General features: G+C 44.1%; 1 pseudogene across 1 annotated transcript; it reads left to right on the top strand.

Annotated features, from left to right (window-relative positions):
* Positions 1 to 1,573: 1,573 nt before the first annotated feature.
* On the top strand, positions 1,574 to 5,887 carry LOC143542981 (putative 1-deoxy-D-xylulose-5-phosphate synthase, chloroplastic; annotated as a pseudogene). The gene is made up of 7 exons (XR_013136993.1): positions 1,574 to 1,711; positions 2,599 to 2,685; positions 3,376 to 3,540; positions 3,625 to 4,347; positions 4,444 to 4,993; positions 5,068 to 5,366; positions 5,449 to 5,887. The product of XR_013136993.1 is annotated as a putative 1-deoxy-D-xylulose-5-phosphate synthase, chloroplastic (transcript).
* The last annotated feature ends 15,037 nt before the right edge of the window (positions 5,888 to 20,924 follow it).

Raw genomic sequence — 20,924 nt, 5'->3', positions numbered from 1 at the left:
ATCGATCAATTTTGAGTTCTGGATGATGGGTTTTTGACATTGAACGTTTAAGATTTGAAACATATTAGCAGAATGTATTAGAAGAATGTATTAGCTGAACGTATGTCGCGTATGCAATATACGTTAAGCGATTATTGTACGTTAACCTTCCCATATATATATATATATATATATATATATAGGGTAAGGATCCTAAGAGAACCATTGGCAAATTGAGAACTTTGAGAACCATTTTGGACAACTAAAAAAACCCTCTAAAAATATATTAAAAAAATTATAAAACAAACAAAACCGAAAATTTTAAAAAAGTAAAAAAACAAAAATTTTTATATTTCATTCCGGTTTCATTAAAAAAAAACCAATTTTTTTTTCTTTTTAATTCGTATTATACATATACACATATGTATACTTTCATTTAATCTCTAGTTATGTAATATACACATATGTATATTATCATTTACCTTAAATTATATATATATGTATAGGAAAAAACATGTGTGTACATATTATACATATATGTATAATAAAAAAAACTGATTTTTTTTTCTTTTTAATTCGTACTATACCTATACACATATGTATACTTTTATTTAATCTCTAGTTATGTAATGTACACATATGTACATTATCATTTACCTTAAATTATACATATGTGTATAGGAAAAAAACATGTGTGTACATATATGTATATGTATAATTTAGCTAAACTGAGAATTTTTTTTTACGTTTTTTTAGAAACCGGGATTATAAATAAGAACTTTGGTTTTTTTACTTTTTTTATTTTTGTGTTTTTTTTTGTTTTATGATTTTTTTTATTTTTGGGTTTTTTTTGTGTTCCAAAATAGTTCTCATAATTCTTAATTCCCAAAAAGTTTTCACATGATCCTGATCCTATATATATATATAGAGCATGCTTGAGATTGAGTTTGAAAAATGCTTATTAGTGTTTTCAAAAAACCAATAAGCTAAAATATGTTTGACAATCATAAAAATCTTTTTTATTTTAGCTTTTGAAAAAATTAAAAAACATTTTTCAAAACTCACAAATCCTGAACTTTTAAAATAACTTTTTGAAAAAACTAATAAAGCTAATAAGAAATTGTTCCTTATACTCCTAATAAACCCTCTTTTTAACATACTTTTACTTCATTATATTAAAACACTGGCCTTCCATAATCAGTAAACTCAAATTTTGATCTAACACTATGTCTCAACCTGAAACCATTAACAAAACGCTGACCTAAATAAAGCAATAAACATTAGCACACTAAAACAAAAGTCATATTATTTTGAGATAAGTGGGGTGATGCCCCGTTATCTATCATGAAAAAAGTTGGTAACGCTGCTGTCCATACAATGTGATTTCCACTGACGTGGACCAATCATAAACCGCTCACGATTTCATTTGTACCCAACTTGTCTTATTACTAATTTACATACCAAGTTGCATTTCCAGTGCCACTTCACACCACCATCACCGCCGATCAATTCAACTACCAGTCAGTCCAGTGCCTCCGTACATTTACAATTTCACCCTTTTTTTGTTTGATTCAATTTTGGGTGTGAATCGAACATGGCGCTTTGTGGGTTTGCGTTTCCGGCACACGTGGACAACCGGTCGGTTAATCCTCGTACGCCTGTCTTCCACCAACATTGCTTATTTGGAAGAGAGCTGCAGCACCGACAGAATTCGCATAAACCTTTCAATCAGGTTCGATAGACGTCTAGGGTGTCCATGGTTCGGTTTTCGGTTAATCGGTTTAGTTTATTTGGTTAGTTTGTCGGTTCGGTTAATAAAAAAAAAACAAATTTGGGCTAAAATGTTGACTTAGAAATGAAATACGGGTCTGAGGTATAAAAGCTAGAAATATATATATGAAAATATAAATGGTTTAAGTTAGGTTAATTTCAGTTAACTGGGGGTCAAAAAACAACAATCAATTTTCTGTTCGGTTTCATCGATTTTAGTTCAGTTTTGGTTCGCGATTCGGTTATTGCTCACCCTTATTCGATGCTTTCCAAATTCATGATTTTTCTCTTTTTTTAATAATTTTTTTTAACTTTAATTTTACAAAGGGGCCCCTTTTACAAATTACTAATAGGTTACGTTGTTTTTTTTTAAACAGCCAACAAATATCGAATGTCTATTTACTCGTACGTGGTAACCCAGCGGCTAAAGGTCACCCTCAGATTGACTCAGCTGTCCGGTGTCCTTAAGCCCTCCAAGTTATCTCCAGTTCCGTGGAAAACCCACCCGCCCAAAGGCCCACTGGTGGTAAACCTGGATGCTCTCAGGATCGAACTGGAGATCACAAAGATCCAGGTTTTCCTTCATTGAGCCACCCGTGTCCCCCCAAAGTGTTGTAAGTGAGAATTGAACTTGGGTCTCCATTGAGAAACCGAAAGTCTTTACCATTACACCACATTGGGCAATAAGTTACACAGCTAACCTAGCTAGTTTTTTGAATAGCAAAACTAAATCTTTTAAAATTATATTCATAGATGTTTGGGTCATAACATTAGTATTCATGAATTTGTTTGATTCATTAGAATTCTTATTCTGTTTGATTGTTTGTGAGCAGTCGAGTAAAAGAGTAGGGAGAGAAGCGAGTGACGCAGAGACCTCCTACTCCGCTTTTGGACACCATCAATTACCCGATTCACATGAAAAATCTCTCCATTAAGGTATATATTTCCTTTATAGTATGGGTTTTAGCATAAAATGTTTCGTGTCTTAAACAGGTCGACAAGTCTAAGAAACGATTAAATTCGTGCCCAAACACCTGTTTAAATTTTTAATGTTTTTCAAAATGCATAGTATACGGCAATATGGCATATGCCTTGGTTATCTTACACCCCGTACTTGCATTTTTGTTTCAAGTATGCTAAAAGATTATGTACTAGTTAAGACTTTTATAAACTTTTGGCAACTTTTGTTTCATTGCATATGTGATATTTGTTGTGCCGTTAAACAGGTCGTGTCGTGCAATCTGCTTCTAAATAGGTTTATGTTCATGTTTGGGAAAAATGACACGATTAGTTATCGTGTCGTGCTCGTGTGTAGCACTAGGTAATCTTGTCTTATTGTGTCGTGTCTGACCTGTTTTGCCAGCCCTAAAATAAATAACTAAAATGATTTACACGGTTTACACGAAAAAGGGAAAGATTGAAATCACTTAACTTAAACCTTAAATCATTATCTTAATTTTGGATTTAAATCATGCTTTGTTTGACTGTAAAGTCAAAGCAAGTCATGTAAGTCACTGGTACATGCAAAGATACAGATACCTAATACATATTGAATCATATGTTTCTGTTAAAGATGTTTTGAGTCTACATCTTCAATTTCAACAGTTTATTTATAATCTGATATAGGAACTGAAACAACTAGCCGATGAACTTCGATCTGATGTAATCTTTAACGTTTCTAAAACCGGTGGTCATTTGGGTTCGAGCCTTGGTGTAGTGGAGCTCACAGTGGCTCTTCATTACGTCTTCAACTCACCACAAGATAAGATCCTTTGGTTTGTTGGTCGTCAGGTGAGATATTATATAATATTCAAAATCATTTTGCTTCAAATCTTGAAATTGAATTTGAATTAAAATAAATATATGTTTTTGTAGTCTTACCCGCATAAAATATTAACCGGAAGAAGAGACCGAATGCATACAATCAGACAAACAAACGGGCTAGCGGGCTTCACCAAACGCTCAGAAAGCGAGCACGACTGTTTTGGCACGGGTCACAGCTCCACCACCATTTCAGCAGGGTTAGGTATGGCTGTGGGCAGGGACTTAAAAGGCGGAACAAACGATGTAATTGCAATTATAGGTGATGGTGCAATGACCGCGGGTCAAGCTTATGAAGCCATGAACAACGCTTGCTATCTAGATTCAGACATGATTGTTATCCTTAACGACAACAAACAAGTCTCGTTACCAACCGCAACACTTGACGGACCCATACCGCCTGTTGGAGCGTTAAGCAGCGCTCTTAGTCGTTTACAATCTAACCGCCTGCTTAGAGAGCTTCGTGAAGTTGCCAAATAAGTTACCAAACAAATTGGTGGGCCCATGCACGAACTTGCTGCTAAAGTTGATGAATACGCCCGTGGTATGATCAGTGGGTCCGGTTCAACCCTGTTTGAAGAACTCGGGTTGTATTACATCGGGCCTGTTGATGGTCATAGCATTGATGACCTTGTTGCCATTCTTAAAGAGGTTAAGAGTACTAAAACAACGGGCCCGGTTTTGATTCATGTTATTACTGAGAAAGGTAGAGGGTATCCTTATGCTGAGAAGACTGCTGATAAATATCATGGTAATAAACTAATAAAATTATTATCAGTTTTTAATGTTTAGGTTAACAAGTTCTGTTTCTGATAATTTGAAATCAATGTAGGCGTGGGGAAGTTTGACCCGGCAACTAGGAAACAGTTTAAGTCAACCACACCAACTCAGTCTTACACAACTTACTTTGCAGAGGCGTTGATTGCGGAAGCTGAGGTGAACAAAAAAGTTATTGGTATTCATGCCTGCAATGGGTGGCGGGACTGGGATGAATCTGTTTCAACGCCGGTTCACGAACCGGTGTTTTGATGTCGGGATTGCTGAACAACATGCGGTTACTTTTGCTGCGGGTTTGGCATGTGAAGGGCTTAAACCGTTTTGTGCGATTTACTCGTCTTTTTTGCAAAGGGGTTATGATCAGGTGGTGCATGATGTGGATCTGCAGAAGTTGCCCGTGAGATTTGCAATGGACCGGGCTGGGCTTGTGGGTGCGGATGGGCCGACACATTCGGGCTCGTTTGATGTTACTTACATGGCGTGTCTCCCGAACATGGTGGTCATGGCTCCTTCTGATGAGGCTGAGCCTTTTCATATGGTGGCAACCGCTGCTGCCATTGATGACCGACCTAGTTGCTTCCGGTATCCACGTCGCAACGGGATTGGTGTCCCCTTGCCACCTGGCAACAAAGGTGTTCCTCTCGAGGTACTTCAAACGATTCGAGTTAAGAACTTAAAAAATCATCGTTACCATAATTAATGAAACTTTTTTATTAATAGATTGGAAAAGGTAGAATAATGCCAGGTGTCTAGTACTTTCTCACGAGCGAGTCGCGCTACTAGGGTACGGTACAGCGGTTCAGAGTTGCATCGCTGCAGCCGGTTTAGTACGAGAACGGGGCTTAAACATAACCGTTGCCGATGCTCGGTTTTGCAAACCGTTGGACCATAATCTCATCCGGGCCCTTGCAAAGACACACGAGGTCTTGATCACGGTTGAAGAAGGATCAATAGGCGGGTTCGGTTCACACGTGGCTCATTTCATGGCACTAGACGGTCTTCTTGATGGAAAACTGAAGGTAGCTTATTAGTTATTCCTTTAGCTTTATATGTTAACTGTTATGTTGCAAATTGTATAACTTTGATGTGGTGCATATGCAGTGGAGACCACTGGTGCTTCCGGACCGTTACATTGACCATGGTGCACCTGATGACCAGCTAGCCGAGGCCGGGTTGACTCCATCGCATATAGCCGCTACTGTATTTAATGTACTTGGGCAAACAAGGGAGGCTCTGGAGGTTATGTCATAGATATAATACAATTGTTGAAGTTTCAACAGTGTGAAAATAGAGTCAAAGTCTTCTGTAAAAAGTCAACTGAATTGGTTTGGGTTTGCAAAGCTATGGATGAATGGTTTTGTTGAAACCAGTATTCCTTAATGTTTAAATAACCCGACCCGATTTCAGTACTTAAACTGTTGACTTATAAGTAAATGGTATGGGTCAATACTAAAAGACCCATTTTAAAACCCGAATAATTAAATTGGAGACCCGATAACAGTTCAATGGGTATGTATACAACAGTTTCTTTTTTTGCTTTATGTTTTGTTATTGTTTTAGTATGGTTCAATTATAATTTATAACTTAGCATAATCTCTTTATATAATATTTCTAATAAATGATAAGTGCATGAATGTATAAAGATAGTATATCTTTAATATACCCCTCAAGCTAGATGTATGCAACAATGTGTAAATTGAAGCAAAGTATAGCCAATCGGGTGACGATAAAGTGATAAAACCTTGCATCAAACTATGAGACTTTCGTGCAAGAACCGTAGATCAAATATGAAATGCAAGTTAAATTTCAAGGTGTTTTGTATCCCTATGATATTACGTAATTGATTGCTAAGTATGTATCTCCGTTGTTACACTGGAGTGATGATAGACTGGTAAAGGTATATGCAATTCATGAAACACAAATGATTTATCAAATCTGGACAACGTGTTGAAGAGCACGATACTCGACCTTGCACTAGAGCGAGCGACAGCATAATGTTTCTTAGAATTTTAATAGATGAGGTTGAAACCAAGAAAGAAACATTAAATTGTAGTTGAGCGACGGATCATCTACGCAACCATCCATTTGGCATCTACATAGCCATGAATAGTAAGGCTAGACACCTGGCATATAGTCAACTCATGAGAGAGTACTCTTAAAGTCTAGAATAATACGTTTCACTCTAATCTAGTGACAATCACTAGGCTTATGAAGAAACGAGAAAATCTAACTAATTGTTTTATGGGCAAGTGAAGACCATGCATTGTAGAGCACTAATGGTACTTTAGTAGAGTAAATGGTCATGCATAGTTACACCATACTAGTATCATGAAAACATAGACCGTGCGATGCAAGAGTGGACAAACACTTGCATTAAATGAGACTAGTGCTTTGCAAAAGATCATCTCTAAGTACCGTTGCTAAGACCTATGAAGAATATTGCTAGAGCAAAAGAAGCATTTGTCACAAAGAATTACCCCAACCAAATTAGTAACAAAAATAAGAGAGAGCTTCTTGTAATGATAATGTCATTCACGTATAAGAGAATATAAAGTAATCGAATTCTGAGAATAAACAAAGAGGTGTTAAAAACACGCTAAGCATATTATAACTGCTAACAATATTAATCATTAAAACATTTCAATATTGCCATGCACCACCACCGCCCACCACCACCACCATCACCCACCGCCGCCAACCACCACCGCCACTCACTACCATTTTATTTTATTCTTATATTTTTTTCTCTGCTTACTAAACAACACAAAGTAATGAATCATTCTATTTCCATATGGTAATCAAACATCTCAATGAAGTGGAAATGATCTATTTGACTCATTTATCCATTCAATTCTTTTTCCACACCATATACCAAACAGACCCTAGAGTTGTGTCAAGCTGGTTTTAGCTCATACTAAAAAATAAATGAGCACGCTCGACACGACTTGAAAAATTAAAGAGCAAAATTTGAGTTTGAACTCATTTGAGATAAAAATTGAACCAACTAGTATTGTTTTAAAGTTTTGAAGGTTTATATGTTTTTGGCCGATATAATAACGAAAATAATATTCCAAAAGTCTTAAAAGAAATTTATATTATGTTGGTATATTGGTTTTATTAATCTCAACTATCATTTTTTGGTAGCTGTTGGTTCTAACTAATGGATTGGTTGCTGACAGTCTCATCTTTTAACATATATGTTCCCAACGATCCGTGACTAACAGATTCCAAACGTCGTTACTTGCAGGTCGCCGGAAAAACACTTTTGCTAGGAAAAGTTACATTTTTTGCTGCAGAACTCTACCTGAACACGGCCACCACCACCAACCAACCACCACAATTTGAGCACCACCAACTGATTCTGACGATGGTTCTAGGGTTCCGACGACCTCAATAATTGGGTTTTTTTAACTAGAAAAAGGTTTCTAAAGGTCCGATCCAAGGTTACAAATATGTTTGGGACGAAAATATTGAGTTTTCTGGCCAAAAAGTTTTTCCAGCGACCTGCAACTGACGCCGTTGGGACAAACCGTTGGAAACGAATATGTTAAAAGATGGACCATTAGCAACAAATTTGTAAATTATGACCGATTACGATCAAAAGATGAGAATTGAGATTAATAAAAACCAAAACACCTATTATTTTTACTTGTAGAAACACATATATAAAATTAAGAGAGTATTTAACTAAATAACATTTTATGAAACATATCATAAGCCTGCACTATTCAAATCTACCATTGCAATATTTTATTGTTGCATCATGACCTTTTCAACGGAAATATTAAATGTTTGGATGGATTTAATCCCTCTTTTAGATATTTAATATTCGTTGAATATATGCTAACAAATGTGAACACGCACGGCTCCTGCGATGACTATGTGGCGTTATTATACGTGTGAAGAAACACTAAGTGAACCCTGGACAGATTATAGATAATCTGGGGGTTAAGTAATGTTTCCCACGGATGAGGTCCAGCAGAGAAGGTTGTTCTTCAGAGGACCTGCAAAACAGACACCGTAAGCTCGTCACTGAGAAGGGGGGGGGGGTTCCTCCTTGTGACCACCCTCCGGCGTGAGAATCAGACTAGATTGCTCTGAATATAAGTGTATATTAAGAGATTGCTAGATAAGGTTGAGATATCAGATGATGTCCTTACCATTCCAATGTGTTGGAGTATTTATAGCCGAAGGTAGGTTTCCAAGCAGGTACAGCCGGCTGAATAGTATTCCTGTTCTACCAACAGTGGACTACGCACAGGCCATGCTGGTTGGTGGATAGGTTACGGCCAACAGTAATAAGGTCGGCTGTATACTGTTCCTTTACTGCCGGCTACGCACTGTTCCACCAACTGTAGGCTGCGCACGTTCCATCGTAAGGGTTGGTGAGTAGGCAGCAGCTAATAGTGACAAACAGTACTAGAGGGTGCTCCTCCTCGTATTGTTGTCGGTGAGCTGTCACCCTGTGATTAGTTCATGGGCTGCTCTGGTCAAACTGTCTGTTCCGCCCATACCTTAGTAGGTATAGTACGAAAGACCTTCCAGAAGCATACGGACTGGCTCATTTAGGCGGGAGTGTTCCCGCGTTGCTCATTCCTTCATGTGACTACTGAAGTAACGAATGCCTTGTGCGTGTAGCCTTGCTGTTAGTGCGGGTAGCCTTCCCTGATGGCTTGTATCCGCAGCTGCGGGAACAGGCGGGGTACTTCACCATTGGGAGGCTTTCCCTGCGGGTACAGCTGGCGTACTGCGCGTAAGGTTCTTTGAGCATGGTGGGTCCTGCTGGAGCAGTTGGTCATTGCGCAGACGTCCCTGTTCAAGGTGAGTCTTGCGGGTCCAACTGGGCTCTGCTGGGACCTACCTCTTCAAGTCCCCCCAGTCCAATGTTCTTCTAATGAATTATTAATAAGTGAGGTGAACTTTTGGACTTAGCAAGGGGTTTTGAAAAGGGTTTAGTTTTTAGGTTTTCCGTGGTGATTCTTCCCGCGGTTTTCCTGATGTCACGCAGAAATTCCCGACTTTTCTGCTTGATCTTTGGGTATGAAGCGGGTAGGTTTGTAACCTCCTCGCACGTCAGGAGCGTTGAGTCCCATTTGTGTGGATTCTCCATGGGGTCTTGGTAGTTTTCAACATAGTGATCAATTATGCTAAAACCACCAATTCCATCTTGGAGTTTCAAACAATATAGTTCTCGACGTTCCCGTCATGCGGGGATGTTATTCCCGTTTCCGCAAGCATGGCCCAGAAGATCCTTTTTGGTTTGAATTCCCTGCAGAGTGCTAAGTATGTGAAGGGTTTTGCCTTGACACTGTACCCGCACTTGTCTTACAGTTACTTTATTTCCAAGGTATTCCTGGCGTCAATTCCCTGCGGGTGCTAAGTATGTGAAGGGTTTTGCCTTGACACTGTACCCGCACCCGTCTTATGGTTACTTGGTTGCCAAGGTAAGGGGTATTTTCCCGCTTACTTTTGAATCTTTTTGAATTTTGAATTTCCAAATTCGAAGAGTTGGTGGAAAGATAGGAACAGTCCAAACATCTGAAACGTCGTGCGACGGTTTCTTCTGACTGTGTCAGGACGTGCAGGAAGTTATGGTGACGTGACAGTACATGGTCATTCCAGACGCTTTTTCAGGCGCGTGGGCGCGATTTTTCGGGCGCGTGGCCGCTAAATTAATAGTATGCGTCCTGTCAACAGCTGTTGCCAGCTTGCTTTTTGCCACGTGTCATAGTTTCATTGCACCTTCGTTTTCTCTCTCTTCCGTATTAAATGCATCGCATTAATTGCGATTAGTATATAAAGGGGGAGATGGTTCTTTGTAATCCACACTTTCACTCTTCTCTTCATCTTTTAAGCGATTTTCGGCGAATACTCATCCTTTTCAGGCAAGCATTCTCCCGAAATCGTTTTCTTCTTCTTTTACAAGATGTCTCGTGATATCGATTCTACAGCTGATGACAAGAGTACTGCTGGTGAGTGCCAGTGTGCTCTGCCTGGCGATCTATATCGGTACGTCGTCAGGAAGTTCATGCTCGAGTCTCTCGAGCCTGAGTTTCCTGAACCCCACCAGACGGTATACGATGCCCCCAGAGGCAAGATCGGGGTTTATGCTGCATTCTTTGTCTATGGGAATCTTAGGTTCCCATTGACAAAGTTTGTTTACCGTGTCCTTGAGAGGCACGGTGTTCATTTGACCGAGTTGCACCCCATGGCGATCGCCAAGATTCGCCACTTTGAGTGGGTGTGCCGGATACTGGGCGTTGAGCCCTATGTTGACCGCCTGATGACCTTCTACACTTGGAGGTGCATCCAGGGGTGGTACACGTTGACAACCCGGATTAAGGGTTTAAAGATCTGCGCGACCGAGCGCAGTCTTCGCGCGTGGAAGAGGGAGTTTTTCTTCATATCCGCTCGCGCCATCCCCATTGCCATGAAATTCAAGAACGGGCAAGCACTTCCCAGCCTTCACGCCTCCAGCTACAAGGAGGCGGAATGGTTTGCGAAGATATCTCGGGTACAATCTCCGGTTTACCGGTTTGCGGAGTCCGGGATGGTGATGCTGGGGATGAGCCGGGTGTGGAAGGAGGCTGATGCGCGCAAGATTCCGATCGTCCTCGAATACGGTTCGAACTATGTTCCTTACGGTATGCCTTTTTCCCTTTTGTTGATTTTGAATTTCTTCTAACTTCTTTCCTGTTTATTTCAGAGGGGAACGACCTGCAGTCGCTCCTGAACCCGCGGGAGGCTAACGGTCCCGCACGGATGGGTACTCGCGCTCTAGATGAGAACGAGTTGCCCATCCTAGAACAAACGGCGGATCGGTTCGTGGAGGTCTATCCGCTAGGCCATGAGATCCTTAGCGCCCGTCGGCCAGGTAAGGCGCTCTTCGACCCTCGACCCCTCAATGTTGAAACCTCTGCTGGAATTCCTCTAATCGTATGTTCTGATGAGGAATCCGCAGATGGTCCTCCGTTGGTGCGGAAGAAGAAGGCTGCCGGCGGGAAGGGGAAGGAGAAGGTGGTCTCCACAGCCGATCCAGCGCCTCGGTCTGACTCGGAGACCGAGAGCGAAGAGGTGGCGGGGAATCCCGATGGTGACAAGATCACCATTCCGGAGGCTGTGACAACTGTCACCGAAGAGCCCCGGATGACAACGGTGACCGGCGTGAAGAGGCCGGCTCCATCGGGTTCATCCCCGCCCGTCCGTACTTTCAGGCTCAAGAAGACCCGTAAGTACAAATTTCCTTTAGCTTTAATCTTCATAGCTTTGTCATTTAACACTTTTCTTCTTTACGCAGGCGTGGATGTTGACGCATTCCAGGGTGAAGCGCCGAGTAGTACCTCTCCGCCAATGACGGTAGGCTTGGTCAGCCTACCTGAGGCGTCGACCCAGGCGCCGGCGCCTGCTTCCGCTGGTTCAGTTGCTCACTCCTTTGAGCCGACTGTTCCAGCCGAGATGACGTCACCGCCGGCTGTGAGTGCGATTTTTACAGCATCCTTCACCGAGCCGGCGGTTACTAGCGACCGCGGCGGCGACCACGGCGGCTGCTACCATGCCCCCGCCATCGGCAACGACGGCCGGTCCATCAGGTATGCATGGGGCTTCCCGCCAATCTTTGCCACCTTCCCATCTGCCTGACCTCTTGGATGGATTTCCTTTGGGTTCAGGTGATGGGTTCGGCGGCTATCGGCCTGTTATTGACCCTACAGGTGCGTAGCGTTCTTCTGGCCCATTTTATATATATATATTTTATCATCTTTTCCTAACTGCTTTGTGTTTTTTGCAGTGTCGGATTCCAATGAAGTGTATGTTCCACGATGGAACATTCGCCGAGGAACAACCCTTCGCACCCCTGTGGAGTGCGTGGAATGGGCTCGTCACGCTGCTCCCAGTGGTGCGTTGGGGGAAGCCATGGCTAGCTACCAGGAGGGTAGGCTAACCAATGAGCTTCGGGTTCTCCTGGCCCGGATGCAGCCGCGTGTCGAGCTGCTTTGTCGTGAAAACGACAAGTTAAAAGCAGCTCGCCTCAAGGAAATAGCTCAGGCGCGGGCTGTCCGGGAGGAGAACCAAAAACTTGCCGCAGTGGCTGCGGAGAAGGAGAAGGCCTTCAAGGCCCTCGAGGTTGAAGTTCAGGCTCGACTCGAGGCCCGTTCCAAGGCTGCCCAAGCTGTTAATGAACAGCTTCGGCTGGCTAAGGAAACTGCGAGGAACGCAACCGAGAGGGCCACCAAGGCTGAAGCTGTTGCTGAGCCTCTGCGCGTGGAGAATGAAGAACTTGAAGCCAAATTAGAGGCTCTCCAGCAGGCTCATGATGCCTTGGCGATGGAAGACGCCAAAAAGCTCCAGGAGATCTTGGACCAGAGGGGGGTGCTTGACCATACTGAGCGGAAGCTAAAGGGCGTCGAAGAGGCTGCGGCTAAAGAAGTGTTGCTTGCCAACCTCAACAAGAGTGAAGCCGAACGCGCCCGTAACGAAGCTCAAGCTGCCCTCCAGGAGGCTCTGGTTGCCAAGGAATGGCTTCTTCGAGAAGCGTTGTCTCAGGTAAGCTTTCATGTCTTTACGTTTTTCTTTGTAAATAGAAAGGGTGTTCACTTGTATATTTTCTTTTGTAGGTTGTGCATCGGGTCTTCTCAGAGACATCTTATGACGATGCTATGAGCGCAACCCTCAACGCTTCTCACGAGGATGGGGAACGGGCCGGCTTCCTGCTTGGTCTAGGGTTCGTTGAGAATGGCGTCCCGCCTTCCAACTTCCCTTTGTATAATGTGGATACTGAAGCTATTTACGACCAAGCAGTGAACCAGTATGCTGCCTTCCCGCATCCGGTGGTGGAGAAGGTGAATGAAGTTGCTGCTGCTGATGATGGGCTAGCTATCCTTAAGGCTTTCCTTGAACTGCCACGCTCTACTGACGGCGCTGGTCCAAGTGGAAGTGGCCCTGAAGCCTGATCCTGAAGATCCCTTCCCGCTGCTAGGATAGATTTAGTTTGTATAGATTTACTTTCTTGTAGGCGGGTAGTTACCCGGCCATTCTTGTAACGAATATTTATGAAATATAAATCTTTGTGCGGCTAAGACCGCTTCTTTCATTGGATTCCTTGCTTTATAAACGTTATATTACTTGCATACTTTAGTTTAAATTAGCAATTTTCCAAGTGTTTTAGAATAAGTTAACCTTTGAACGTGGTAGATAATAGGTGTGAAGTTTTGCTTCCTCTTTCGTGATTGTGCGGGTAGGACCGTCACTTGCAGTTAGTAGGATGGCTAAACTTTACCCATATCTGACATGCGTGTAGGTTTTCCTCATCTTTTTTTAGGATAACCTTTGAACGTGGTAGATGATAGGTTGAAGTTTTGCTTCCTTGTTCGTGATTGTGCGGGTAAGACAGTCACTTGCACTTACAAGGATGGCTAAACTTTACTTACATCTGACCTGCGTGTAGGTTTTCCTTATTTTTAGCGTTGTGTTTATGCGGGTTTTGCCGCCTTCCACACGTAACGACTTACTTCTTCCCCATTTATGCGGTGAATACCGGCACCAGTGTGGGAAGTTCATAAGTCTAAAGGTAAAGTTAACACATTATGAAAGGAGAATCATTTCCATTAGAAGTGGCTCTAGGCCTTTACAAGTTTGGAATTGATCTACATATAACATTTGCGTAATTGAGCTCCATTCCATGTTCTTGGGATGGGAGTGCCATCGAGCCTTTCGAGCCGGTATGCGCCCTTTCCCAGGACTTCTTTGATAATGTATGGCCCTTCCCAGACCGGGGCCAGCTTTCCTGGGCGTTCTTGGTTCGAAGCCTCGTTGTTACGCAGTATGTAGTCTCCTACATTGAAGTTGCAGAGTTTTACCCGCGTGTTGTAGTACTTTTGCATTTGTCGCTTGTAGTTCTCTTCACGCACTGCGGGTAAGTCTCTGCGTTCCTCGGTTAGCATAAGGTCCAACCGTCTTTCCGCATCATTGTCTTCTGGCTGAATCAAGACCCTTGGTGAGGGTAAACCAATTTCGACCGGGACCATGGCTTCAGTGCCATAAGTGAGGCTGAACGGGGTTTCTCCTGTACTGGCCTTCTTCAGCGTTCTGTTTGCCCAAAGGACGTGCGGAAGGTCGTCCACCCAGCCGGATCTGTGTTCCAATAGTCTTTTCTTTATGCCTTCGACGATGCTCTTATTTGCTCTTTCCACCTCACCATTACCTTGCGGGTGTGCCACTGAGGTAAAGGTGTGGGTGATTTGAAGTTCTTTCAGCCACTGTTGTAGCTTCTTGTCAGCAAAGTTGGTGCCGTTATCGCTCACCAAATTCTGTGGAAGTCCAAAACGACAAATAATAAATTCCCAAATAAATTTTTTGATATGTTTCGCGGTTGTTTGGGCTAAAGGTTTTGCTTCTATCCACTTGGTGAAGTAGTCGATGGCTACCACTAGGAACTGAACATTTCCTGCTGCTGTAGGAAATGGGCCTGTCACATCGATGGCCCACTTCTGAAATGGCCATGAAGAAGTGACTGGAACAAGTTCATTCTTCGGGCGGTGCGTGTTGGGTGCGTAAAGCTGGCAAGACCTGCATTTTCTGATGTATGCCAGTGCATCCGTATGCATCCCCGGCCAAAAGTATCCCGCGTTGTTTAGCTTGGCTACAACAGCGCGGGGACCTGCGTGTACTCCACAGATGCCTTCGTGTACTTCCCTTAGGAGGTAGTCAGCATCTTGGTTGTCCACGCATCTTAAGAGTGGGCCAAGAAAGTTACGTCTGTAAAGGATGTCATCGATGAGTTGATAATTCAGTGCTTTACAGCGTAGTTTTCTTGCCTGTGTTTTGGACTCCGGTAGTGTACCTGCCGCTAGGTATTTTATTATTGGTGTCATCCACGTTTCCGTGCCTGTTTGGATGACACAAATTTCCTTGTGCGGGACCGATGGTGTCTCGAGGAGTTCAATGCGGATATCCTTTCCTAAGTGGGTGAAGGCTAATGATGCAAGCTTGCTTAACGCATCCGCAGATTTGTTTTCACTTCGCTTGACGTGTATGACTTTGCAGTCATTGAAATCGCGCATAAGGGATTTTGCTTGTGCGAGGTACAGGGCCATTGTGTCGTTCACGGCCGTGTACGTCCCGTTGATTTGATTGGCTACTAACATGGAATCCACGTGGGCTTCCAAGTTTTTCACTCCCATCTTACGCGCAATTCTCAGCCCAGCCAGGAATGCTTCATACTCGGCTTCGTTATTCGTACTTGGAAAATCCAGTCGAATAGCGTAAGTGTATTCTTGGCCTGCTGGGTTGGTTAGTTTTAGCCCTGCGCCTGAACCCTCGTTACTGGCTGCTCCATCAGTGTAGAGTCGCTAGACATCATTGATGTCTTGTGCTGGAGAGGGTTGAGCCTCTTCCTGGCACTCTTTTTCCCGCGATGTAGGCACTTCTGCAATAAAGTCGGCCAGAACCTGGCCTTTTATGGCTGGTCTTGGCTTATACTTTATCGCGTATTCCCCCAACTCAATTGCCCATTTGGCTAGGCGTCCCGATAACTCGGGTTTGCCTAGAACGTTTGCAAGTTTGAAGTTGGAGAGAATGGTGATTGGGTGACCCTGGAAATATCGTCTTAGCCTGCGTGAAGCGTGTATTAGTGCTAAGACTAATTTTTCTAGGGTAGAGTACCGGGTTTCTACGTCTGTTAGGACACGGCTAACATAGTAGATTGGCATCTGGATGCCTTTTCGTTCTACTAGCAGGACTGCCCCGGTTGCTCTATCAGTTGCGGAAAGGTATAGGATTAATTCCTCTCCCGCTTTTGGTGCTATCAGCGTTGGGAGTTCGATCAAGCGTGACCGAATCTCCTGAAAAGCTGCTTCCGCTTCTGGTGTCCAGCGGAAGTGCGTTTTCTTTAAACAGTTTCTCAATGTTGACACGAATGGAAACTACTTATCCGCGTGGTTTGCCAAAAAGCGATTTAGTGCCACTAGTCGTCCATTCAGTGTCTGAGCCTGTTTGATGGTAGTAGGTGATTCCATTTTGATAATGGCTTCGACCTTTTCAGGGTTCGCTCTGAAGCCATCTTTAGTGACGATGACCCCCAAGAACTTCCCTTCTTCCATTCCAAAGGCACACTTGCTCGGGTTGAGCTTCATGTTTATCTTCCTGAGCGTGTTGAAAGTTTCTTCGATGTCTTTCAACATCGCTTCTGGGTCAGGGCTTTTGATGACCAACTCATCCATGTAGACTTCCAAGTTCCTCCCAATTTGGGAATGAAACTCTTTGTCCATCAGGCGTTGGTATGTGGACCCGGCATTCTTAAGTCCGAATGGCATCATTTGATAACAAAATGTGCCATCGGGCGTCCGAAAAGCGGTTTTGTCCTGATCATCAACGGCCATGTGGATTTGATGGTACCCCTTATACGCGTCCAGGAAGCATTTAAGGCGGAATGGTGCCAACGAATCCACCTTAAGATCAATTTCAGGTAACGGATAACAATCTTTGGGGCATGCTTTGTTCAAATCCTTGAAATCTATGCACATGCGCCATTGTTTGTCATTCTTCGGTACCATAACGGGATTTGCAACCCAAGTTTGATATCTACTAACGCGTACGATGCCTGCGTCAAGGAGTTCCTTGACTTGGGTTCTACACGCGTTAGTTTGTTCTGGCCCCATTACTCTGCGCTTTTGTACGATCGGCGTGACAGCCGGATCGCATTTGAGCTTATGCTCTGCCTTACTCCGGGGTACACCAGTCATGTCAGCTGGTGTCCACGCGAAGATGTTGGCGTTCCTTTGTAATAAGCGCTTAAGTAAGGTGCGTGTGGGATCAACAATTGTCGGGCCAATGGTGACGGCCTGGTCTGGGTACTTGCCATTGAAGGCCCATTTTTCTGGTTCGGTGATGGTCGGTTTAGCCATCTTTGGTTTGGGTTTAGATGAGACAGATGCGATGCATACCTGGGGAATGCCGGTGATCATCGCTACACCCTCAGTTGTTGGCCATCCCATCATGCCGTGGACTGAGGATACCACGGCGTTGAATCTTGCCATCCCGTCTCTCCCTAAGAGAATGTCGTATGTGTGGTGTGGCTTCCTCATCACGACAAAGTCCACATCTTCTGTGCGGGAGTGTTTCCCATCTGTAAGAGTGACGGGGAAAGATAGGATACCCAGGGGGTGTTTGTGCTGCCATCAAACCCTTCCATCGAGGCGCAGATCGTTTCCAGGCGTTCTTTGTCTTCGTCATCTAGCTTGTCGAAGAACTGCCTGTACATCACCGTTGACGAGGCGCCGTTGTCAGCAAGAGTGCGAGAAGTGATGTAGTGCCCCAGCTGGCTTTTGATGACGATAGGGCCTTCTTTGCTGGGTCCTCCTGGCACTCGCGGGAAGCGCACCTCGGCTTCCTTCCACGCACATGGTTCTGGCGTTCGCCTTTTTCTTCCTCTGATGTTACCATGAACCATGTTGATGCTGATGTCAACGGGCTTTCGTCCGTTGCCTCGGTACCGGTTGTCGTTCCGTCCTCCCTTCTTGATTGATGCCACCAGGTGTGCCAGTCTTCCATCCTTGACGAATGCTTCAACAATATCCTTCAAGGATGTACACTCTTCCGTACCATGACCTTTTGTCCCGTGGAAGTCACAGGATTTGCTCTGATCCGCATTAGGTCGCTGCCGGATCATTGGAGCTTTTGGCCACGGTAGCTTTTCAGTGGCAAATATCTCTGTGACGCTTTTGGTGAGTGGCGTCCACCGGTGCTTTTGGCTTGAAGGGTGTGTGTGATTTCTTCCGCCAACAAGAGGGTGAGAGCTGGATGAGGTGTCAAAGTTTACCCTTGACTGCCAGATACCTAGCTTCCTCTTTTTGTTCTGCCGGGCGATCCGAACATTGTTCTCTCTTGTCCTCTGCGTGTAGAGGTGTGTACTCTGGGGAAGATCCCTTCCCAGTTGCTTTTCCGTCTCGGCAAAGCGCTTTGCCGCCGTCATGATGGCATCCCATGTTGATGGCATGCCATCCTTACCCGTCAATGTGCGGATAAGCTCTGGGTATTCGGCGCCTTGGATAAAAGCGGCGCGAACCAGATCTTCACTTATGTTGCCGAGACTTAGCTTTTTGGAGTTGAAGCGGGTGATGAAGTCTAGTAAAGATTCATCCTCCTCTCTAACGCAGTTGAGGATCGTCCACTGTTCTTCAGTGTATTTCCTCTGTTGGCTGAAGTGCTGGCTGAACTTGTTCTGAAAGTCCGCCCAGTCATATATGTGGTGGACCGGTAAACGATCGAACCATGCCCTGGCCGCTCCGACCAGAGTCATCTGGAACATGTAACACCACGTGGGTTCCGTCCAGTTATTGACGGTAGCCCCCGCAATGAACCTGTTCAAATGGTCGTCTGGGTCGGATAGACCATCATAAGTGCCAATGTTGGACATTTGTTTGGCACTTCTCGGGGCGATTGCTTCCGCAATGTCCCTTGCGAATTTTGACTTTCCTGCATTTGTAGCAGTTGGTCTAAAGGTTTTGGAGAAGTCACGCGGGTTTCTCTCCGCATTTGTTGGTTTAAAAGCTTCCCCAAAATTCCTTTTTGGTTGGAAGTCCGTTTCCTTACGCTTCCCTTTCGCCTTATGGCGAGGGTTTGCGTCGGTATCGGATTCTTCCCTCTCATCGTCTGAGTACTCGCACTCACTGTTCATATTGAGGTGTTGGCGAGTACTGCCGAATTCGTCTGCCTGTTGAACTGAACGCAAGCGTTCATCCAATTCAGCTTGGAACTCTCTTTGACGTGCTTCGGCCCACGCCTTCACTTGATCTAGTGTTTGGCGAGGGACCCTCGTTCGTTTTTCCAACTGGGCATCAGTGAACCCCAGTGGAATATTTACTGCACTTGCCCCGGCTTGGGTAGTCGGGGTAGTGTTCGTAAGATTTGTATAACCGCCGGTGTTCCCCCCAGTTGCTGGGGTTGTGGTTACCGGGGTTTCTTGGTCGGTTACTGGCCTTGGGACCGGAGTAACGTTAACCATTTCTTCAGAAATTTTGAAAAAACTAAATTAGTTCTAGCTTTTATGCACGGATGGCGCCAATGAAGAAACACTAAGTGGACCCTGGACAGATTATAGATAATCTGGGGGTTAAGTAATGTTTCCCACGGATGAGGTCCAGCAGAGAAGGTTGTTCTTCAGAGGACCTGCAAAACAGACACCGTAAGCTCGTCACTGAGAAGGGGGGGTTCCTCCTTGTGACCACCCTCCAGCGTGAGAATCAGACTAGATTGCTCTGAATATAAGTGTATATTAAGAGATTGCTAGATAAGGTTGAGATATCAGATGATGTCCTTACCATTCCAAGGTGTTGGAGTATTTATAGCCGAAGGTAGGTTTCCAAGCAGGTACAGCCGGCTGAATAGTATTCCTGTTCTACCAACAGTGGACTATGCACAGGCCATGCTGGTTGGTGGATAGGTTACGGCCAACAGTAATAAGGTCGGCTGTATACTGTTCCTTTACTGCCGGCTACGCACTGTTCCACCAACTGTAGGCTGCGCACGTTCCATCGTAAGGGTTGGTGAGTAGGCAGCGGCTAATAGTGACAAACAGTACTAGAGGGTGCTCCTCCTCGTATTGTTGTCGGTGAGCTGTCACCCTGTGATTAGTTCATGGGCTGCTCTGGTCAAACTGTCTGTTCCGCCCATACCTTAGTAGGTATAGTACGAAAGACCTTCCAGAAGCATACGGACTGGCTCATTTAGGCGGGAGTGTTCCCGCGTTGCTCATTCCTTCATGTGACTACTGAAGTAACGAATGCCTTGTGCGTGTAGCCTTGCTGTTAGTGCGGGTAGCCTTCCCTGATGGCTTGTATCCGCAGCTGCGGGAACAGGCGGGGTACTTCACCATTGGGAGGCTTTCCCTGCGGGTACAGCTGGCGTACTGCGCGTAAGGTTCTTTGAGCATGGTGGGTCCTGCTGGAGCAGTTGGTCATTGCGCAGACGTCCCTGTTCAAGGTGAGTCTTGCGGGTCCAACTGGGCTCTGCTGGGACCTACCTCTTCAACGTGTCACGATAGACTCAAATGAATGGTGTATGAACCCATGGCGTCTGTTCTCACACACAACACCGTAAACTTATACAAAGACTTTTGATCATAAATATAATACACTTTTTACACTTACTAGCGTACAACAATAACAATAATTGAGAGGATAAATATGCAAGAGAGCTAGTAAATAGTTCGTTCACCATCACCATTTTATTTGGTAATGGAGATCACAAGTGTTATGACTTTTTAATAGAGACACCGCTGTCACTGCGACAAATGTCTTTTTAAAAAAAGAGAGCTCATTCACTAAATATATCAATCAAAATAAAATTTATTCGTTAAAGAGTTAACAGGTTTTATGAACCGTGTATGTTCACAAATTGCAGCTATTGAAAAACACAACTTTATTTCATATATACCCGATTTTCTTGTTTTAGAGTAAATGTCCACCCATTAAAGCTTTAAGCCCAAGTCCCAAACCAATAAAATTTAATCATAGTTGGTTAATTTTGTTTTTTGAAAGCATCGTGTCATCTTGAATCAACTTTTGCCTCCCAGATACTGCTCT

This window comes from Bidens hawaiensis, unplaced genomic scaffold, assembly GCF_021521415.1.
Source record: "Bidens hawaiensis isolate Kalapana, Puna unplaced genomic scaffold, B.hawaiensis_p1.1 tig00013007_1, whole genome shotgun sequence".
NCBI lineage: Eukaryota > Viridiplantae > Streptophyta > Magnoliopsida > Asterales > Asteraceae > Bidens > Bidens hawaiensis.
The sequence above is the reverse complement of the archived record's forward strand: the minus strand, read 5'-3'. Positions and strand labels throughout refer to the sequence as shown.